Here is a 6,730-nt window from a genome sequence, read left to right as displayed (position 1 = left end):
GGTGGGGGGGGAAAGAGAGAAGGGTGGGGGGGAAAGAGAGAAGGGTGGGGGGGGAAAGAGAGAAGGGTGGGGGAGGGTGGGGGGAAAGAGAGAAGGGTGGGGGGGAAAGAGAGAAGGGTGGGGGGGAAAGAGAGAAGGGTGGGGGGGAAAGAGAGAAGGGTGGGGGGGGAAAGAGAGAAGGGTGGGGGGAAAGAGAGAAGGGTGGGGGGAAAGAGAGAAGGGTGGGGGGGAAAGAGAGAAGGGTGGGGGGGGAAAGAGAGAAGGGTGGGGGGGAAAGAGAGAAGGGTGGGGGGGAAAGAGAGAAGGGTGGGGGGGGAAAGAGAGAAGGGTGGGGGGGAAAGAGAGAAGGGTGGGGGGGAAAGAGAGAAGGGTGGGGGGGAAAGAGAGAAGGGTGGGGGGGAAAGAGAGAAGGGTGGGGGGGAAAGAGAGAAGGGTGGGGGGGAAAGAGAGAAGGGTGGGGGGGAAAGAGAGAAGGGTGGGGGGGAAAGAGAGAAGGGTGGGGGGGGAAAGAGAGAAGGGTGGGGGGGAAAGAGAGAAGGGTGGGGGGGGAAAGAGAGAAGGGTGGGGGGGGAAAGAGAGAAGGGTGGGGGGGAAAGAGAGAAGGGTGGGGGGGAAAGAGAGAAGGGTGGGGGGGAAAGAGAGAAGGGTGGGGGGGGAAAGAGAGAAGGGTGGGGGGGAAAGAGAGAAGGGTGGGGGGGAAAGAGAGAAGGGTGGGGGGGAAAGAGAGAAGGGTGGGGGGGAAAGAGAGAAGGGTGGGGGGGGAAAGAGAGAAGGGTGGGGGGGGAAAGAGAGAAGGGTGGGGGGGAAAGAGAGAAGGGTGGGGGGGAAAGAGAGAAGGGTGGGGGGGAAAGAGAGAAGGGTGGGGGGGAAAGAGAGAAGGGTGGGGGGGAAAGAGAGAAGGGTGGGGGGGAAAGAGAGAAGGGTGGGGGGGAAAGAGAGAAGGGTGGGGGGGGAAAGAGAGAAGGGTGGGGGGGAAAGAGAGAAGGGTGGGGGGGGAAAGAGAGAAGGGTGGGGGGGGAAAGAGAGAAGGGTGGGGGGGAAAGAGAGAAGGGTGGGGGGGGAAGAGAGAAGGGTGGGGGGGAAAGAGAGAAGGGTGGGGGGGGAAAGAGAGAAGGGTGGGGGGGAAAGAGAGAAGGGTGGGGGGGAAAGAGAGAAGGGTGGGGGGGAAAGAGAGAAGGGTGGGGGGGGAAAGAGAGAAGGGTGGGGGGGGAAAGAGAGAAGGGTGGGGGGGAAGAGAGAAGGGTGGGGGGGGAAAGAGAGAAGGGTGGGGGGGAAAGAGAGAAGGGTGGGGGGGAAAGAGAGAAGGGTGGGGGGGGAAAGAGAGAAGGGTGGGGGGGAAAGAGAGAAGGGTGGGGGGGAAAGAGAGAAGGGTGGGGGGGAAGAGAGGGGGGGGAAAGAGAGAAGGGTGGGGGGGAAAGAGAGAAGGGTGGGGGGGAAAGAGAGAAGGGTGGGGGGGAAGAGAGAAGGGTGGGGGGGGAAAGAGAGAAGGGTGGGGGGGGGAAAGAGAGAAGGGTGGGGGGGAAAGAGAGAAGGGTGGGGGGGAAGAGAGAAGGGTGGGGGGGAAAGAGAGAAGGGTGGGGGGGGAAGAGAGAAGGGTGGGGGGAAGGGAGGGTGGGGGGGAAAGAGAGAAGGGTGGGGGGGAAGTGAGAAGGGTGGGGGGGGGAAGAGAGAAGGGTGGGGGGGGGAAAGAGAGAAGGGTGGGGGGGGAAGAGAGAAGGGTGGGGGGGGAAAGAGAGAAGGGTGGGGGGGGAAAGAGAGAAGGGTGGGGGGGGAAAGAGAGAAGGGTGGGGGGGAAGAGTGAAGGGTGGGGGGGGAAAGAGAGAAGGGTGGGGGGGGGAAGAGAGAAGGGTGGGGGGGGGAAAGAGAGAAGGGTGGGGGGGGGGAAAGAGAGAAGGGTGGGGGGGGGAAGTGAGAAGGGTGGGGGGGGAAGAGAGAAGGGTGGGGGGGGGAAGAGAGAAGGGTGGGGGGGGGAAGAGAGAAGGGTGGGGGGGGAAGGTGTTGGGTGGGGGGGGAAGAGAGGTGGGGGGGGGTTGTGAGGGTGGGGGGGGAAGAGAGGGTGGGGGGTGGGGGGGGGGGGGAAGAGAGAAGGGTGGGGGGGGGAAGTGAGTGGGTGGGGGGGGGGGAAGAGAGAAGGGTGGGGGGGGGGGAAGAGTGAAGGGTGGGGGGGGGAAGAGAGAAGGGTGGGGGGGGGAAGAGAGAAGGGTGGGGGGGGGGAAAGAGAGAAGGGTGGGGGGGGGGAAGAGAGAAGGGTGGGGGGGGGAAGAGAGAAGGGTGGGGGGGGGGAAGAGAGAGGGTGGGGGGGGGGAAGAGAGAGGGTGGGGGGGGGAAGTGGTGGTGGGGGGGGGAAAGAGAGATGGGTGGGGGGGGGAAGAGAGTTGGGTGGGGGGGGAAGAGAGAAGGGTGGGGGGGGGGAAGTGAGAAGGGTGGGGGGGGGAAGAGAGGTGTGGGGGGGGGGGGGAAGAGGGGGGTTGGGTGGGGGGGGGGGGGGAAAGAGAGAAGGGTGGGGGGGGGGAAAGAGAGAAGGGTGGGGGGGGGGTTGAAGGGTGGGGGGGGGGAGGAGAAGGGTGGGGGGGGGGGAGAAGGGTGGGGGGGGTTGGTGTTGGGGGGGGGGGTTGTGAAGGTGGGGGGGTTGGTGTTGGGGGGGGGGGAAGTTGAGGTGGGTGGGGGGGGGAAGAGAGAAGGGTGGGGGGGGGGGGAGAAGTGTGGGGGGGTTGGGTTGGGGGGGGGGGAAAGAGAGAGGGTGGGGGGGGGAAGAGAGAAGGGTGGGGGGGGGAAGAGAGAAGGGTGGGGGGGGGAGAAGAGAGAAGGGTGGGGGGGGGGAGAAAGAGAGAAGGGTGGGGGGGGGGAGAAGAGAGAAGGGTGGGGGGGGGGGTGAAGAGGATGGGTGGGGGGGGGGGAGAAGAGAGAAGGGTGGGGGGGGGGGAGAAGAGAGAGGGTGGGGGGGGGTGTTGAGAGAAGGGTGGGGGGGGGAGAAGAGAGAAGGGTTGGGGGGGGGGGAAGGAAGAGGTGGGGGGGGGAAGGGTTGGGTGGGGGGGGAGAAAGAGAGAGGGTGGGTGGGGGGGGGAGGAGAAGGGTTGGGTGGGGGGGGGGGGAGTTGGGTGGGTGGGGGGGGGGAGAAGGGTTTTGGTGGGGGGGGAGGTTGGGGTGGGGGGGGGGAAGAGAGAAGGGTGGGGGGGGGGTGAGTGTGGGGGGGGGAAGTGTGAGGTGGGTGGGGGGGGAGTTGAGAGTTGGGGGGTGGGGTTGGGTTGGGTGGGGGGGGAGAAGGTTGTGTGGGGGGGGAGGTGATGGGTGGGTGGGGGGGGGGAGAAGAGAGAAGGGTGGGTTGGGGGGGGGGAGTTGGGTGGGTGGGGGGGAGAAGAGGAAGGGTTGGGTGGGGGGGGAGAAGAGAGAAGGGTGGGTGGGGGGGGGAGAAGAGAGAAGGGTGGGTGGGGGGGGAGTTTGAGGGGGTGGTTGGGGGGGGGAAGAGAGAAGGGTGGGTGGGGGGGGAGGTGGGGGGGGGGAAAGAGAGAAGGGTGGGGGGGGGAGGGGAAGGGGGGGAAGGGGGTTGGGGGGAAAGAGAAGGGAAGAGGACAAGGGGGAACGGCCCTGGTCAGTTTCACGACGATTAGGGACACCGCTCGTCAGTTTCAGCCGCCCGGACACATTGCAACAAACATTTCGAACGCCAATAAAACCCACATTCGAAACATTGAGACAATGTTGCGAAGGTTCTACACGCTGCTACAATGTATCGCAGCACGTCCGACATTCCAAAACCATCTCCCCCAGAACACACACCCGCAGTAAGCACCTTCCATCTTTTTAATTCACAATTAAATAACTAGATTCAGGAAACGATCGAGTGCACGAAATTTAATCGGCAATGTTGCCACAAACAAAACTGCACCGAATCTTTTGTCTGCAAAAAGTTAACATGTTATTTTATGTCAAATCCGGACACGGATTAAGAAAGAATCACACCTCTTCTTCCCAAGCCCAGAACAAAAACCCTTTACCTCTTGAAGCTTCAAATCCACATCCACCAGCTCTTCGCCCCCGTTCGCTCTCGAACCTTTCTTATGTAAAATAGAAACTTTCAATATTGTAACAGGAAGCCGTCTTGTTGTTCAGGAACAAATCAGAGATCGAGGGGTGGATGACTTCACTTCCGCACTGCGAAACGTGCTGTGTGGTTGAGTTTTTGGGTCGGGGCAGTCAAGGATTCATTTGAAAGAACTGCAGTCTGCCCCTTTTAATAAAACGATAAGGAGACACTGGGTTTCCCTTGTGGCATCAAGAGCCCTTTTTTAAAGGGGCACAACTAATACAAAACTAAACCATAAGGAAACTTATCAAATTTAATAATATTGGCTCCTGTGCCCAGTGTGCCCTCTAGTCCCTGCTGTGTCCACCAGTCATGAAAACCCTCAAGCATACCGGCAAACACCGCATACTCCTTCTCCACCAAGGCGCGGATAAGGCCGCGGAAGAGAGGCAGGCAGAGTGATCCCTGCTCCCCCTGGGCCGTGTCCAACCGTGTGAACGGCCCCCTTGGCCAGGCCCAGGAGCAGACCCGTGAGGAGGTCCCCTGACTTGCCCACTTGCCCTCCCACCGGGCAGCCACAGATTAGGAATATGGGACTGAAGTAGAGCCAAAAATTGAGGAGCAGTCCCTTTAAATAACGGAAGAGGGGCTGGAACCTCTTGCACGGCCTGCAGATGTGCAACACGGACTCATCCAGGCCGCAGAGGTTACAGGTCGCCTGGGAGTCCGTGAACTGACTTAAAAACCTATTGGACGGGACTGCTCCGTGCAGCACTCTCCATCCCAGATCCCCAACGGTGCAGGGGAGCCCCCCACTCCCCGCCAGGCGGCAAGATAGTCCGGAGGGAAGATGAGGCGAGGGAGTGGAGTGTGTGCAGGAGCAGCCCATACCGGAAACCCCTCTGCACAGAGGCAATTTCTGAGAGACAGCCCAAGTTACAGAGGTTACTGGAAAACATTACATTTCCACTCTATAACTCAGGGACACGGTGCCAAAAGTAGCATCCAATGTTCCCTTTAAGCTGCGCGACTCTGCAGCTCCCGCGCAGCCGGCTTTTAAATAGGAAAAACCGCGCATGCGCTGTATTTTGCATGGGCCCTGCTGCCCCCTTAAAGGGGCTGCACCCCCCCCCCCCCAAAAAAATTAAAGGGAACATTGGTAGCATCCCTACTGCTGGGCAAATCACCAGTGTGCAGAGGGTAGAAGGTTTAAAGCAATTGACAAAAGATCCAGAGGGGAGATGAGGAGAATTTTTTTTTTTTTTTTTTTTTATAAGCAGAGTTTTAATGATCTGAAATGTGCTGCCTGAAAGGGTGTTGGAAACAGATTCAGTAGTAACTTTCAATAGGGAATTGGATAAATACTTGAAGCGTAAACAATAGAGGGGCTATGGCTAAAGGGAATAGCAGTGGGACTAATTGGATCGCTCGCTTTCAAAGAGCCGGCACAGGCATGACGGGCTGAATGGTCTCCTTCTGTGCTGTACCATTCTACGGTTCTAGCCTGGGACCTGCATGTTCGGGATGGCTCAGTACCATAGCGAGTAGGGCATTTATCAAAAGGCGTTCATTGGGGCACGAGAGATACTTTTACTTGTGGGAAAAGTTTGCAGTAGAAGTCACAACATTTCATTTTCTAAAAGTTAAAGTATTTTCCTTACATTACAACGAAAGAATTACTGTTAAAAGTTAATAAAACCTGTATGGAGTTGGCTCCACTCCATATCAAAAAGAAACTTCACACAATGAATTACATTTCATAGACATTTTGTTCGAGCAAGATCCTGCAAACAGCAATAAAACCAATGACTAGACAGTAACATCGCCCGCCTCCACCCTTGCTTCAGCTCATCCGCTGCTGAAATCCTCATCCATTTCTTTGTTACCTCCAGACTCGACTATTCCAATGCTCGCCTGGCCGGCCTCCCACCTTACACCCTCGAAACTTGAGCTCGTGCTAAACTGTTGCTCAGATTTTAACTCGCACCAAGTCCTGTTCACCCATCACCCCCCTGTGCTCGCCGTCCTACATTAGCTCCCGGTCCGGCAACACCTCGATTTTAAAATTTTCATCCGTGTTAAAATCCCTTCATGGCCTCGCCCCCCTCCCCAGCTCTAACCTCCATCCATACGACCCTCCGAGATCTCTGCACTCCTTCAATTCTTGCCTCTTGCGCATCCCCGATTTTCATCGCTCCACCATTGGTGGCCGTGCCTTCAGCTGCCTAGGCCCTAGAATTCCCCATCTAAACCTCTGTTTCTCTCTCCCCTCCTTGAAGATGCTGCTCCAAACTTACCTCTTTGACCAAGCTTTTAGTCACATGTCCCAATATCTCCTTATATGGCTCAGTGTCAATTTTTGTTAGAAAATCACTCCTACCGTACACCGGAACAGGATCTCAGTTTAACATCTTGCCTGCAGACAGTATTGTGTAGTAAGAAGCAGAGATGAAGTGTCAACCCAGATTATGTCCTCAACTCCTGGAGCCGGACTCAAGCTCTCAGCCTCCTGATTACGAGGTGACAAGTGTCACCAACTAGAATTATAAAGCACAGAAAGAGGCCATTCGGCTAATCCTGTCTGTGCCGGCTCATTGAAAGAGCGATCCAATTAGTCCCACTCCCTGCCCTTTCCCCACAGCCCTGCAAATTTTCCCCTTCAAGTATTTATCCAAATCCCTTGAAAGTTATTATTCAATCTGCTTC

The 6,730-nt window shown here is 57.9% G+C and overlaps 1 protein-coding gene across 1 annotated transcript in view; it reads right to left on the bottom strand.

Moving 5' to 3' along the window:
• The window catches only part of LOC147103307 (mediator of RNA polymerase II transcription subunit 30), a 36,706-nt gene extending 32,541 nt beyond the window's left edge, over positions 1 to 4,165 (bottom strand). The window contains exon 1 of the mRNA XM_085962781.1: positions 3,996 to 4,165. The gene's annotated coding sequence lies outside the window, so the exon portion shown is untranslated. The remainder of the gene's footprint in view (positions 1 to 3,995) is intronic.
• Between the last annotated feature and the right edge of the window lie 2,565 nt (positions 4,166 to 6,730).

This window comes from Somniosus microcephalus, chromosome 20, assembly GCF_052327205.1.
Source record: "Somniosus microcephalus isolate GS21.2 chromosome 20, FLI_Smic_1.0, whole genome shotgun sequence".
Lineage (NCBI taxonomy): Eukaryota > Metazoa > Chordata > Chondrichthyes > Squaliformes > Somniosidae > Somniosus > Somniosus microcephalus.
Note: the sequence above shows the minus strand (reverse complement) of the source record. Positions and strands in the feature narration are given on the sequence as shown.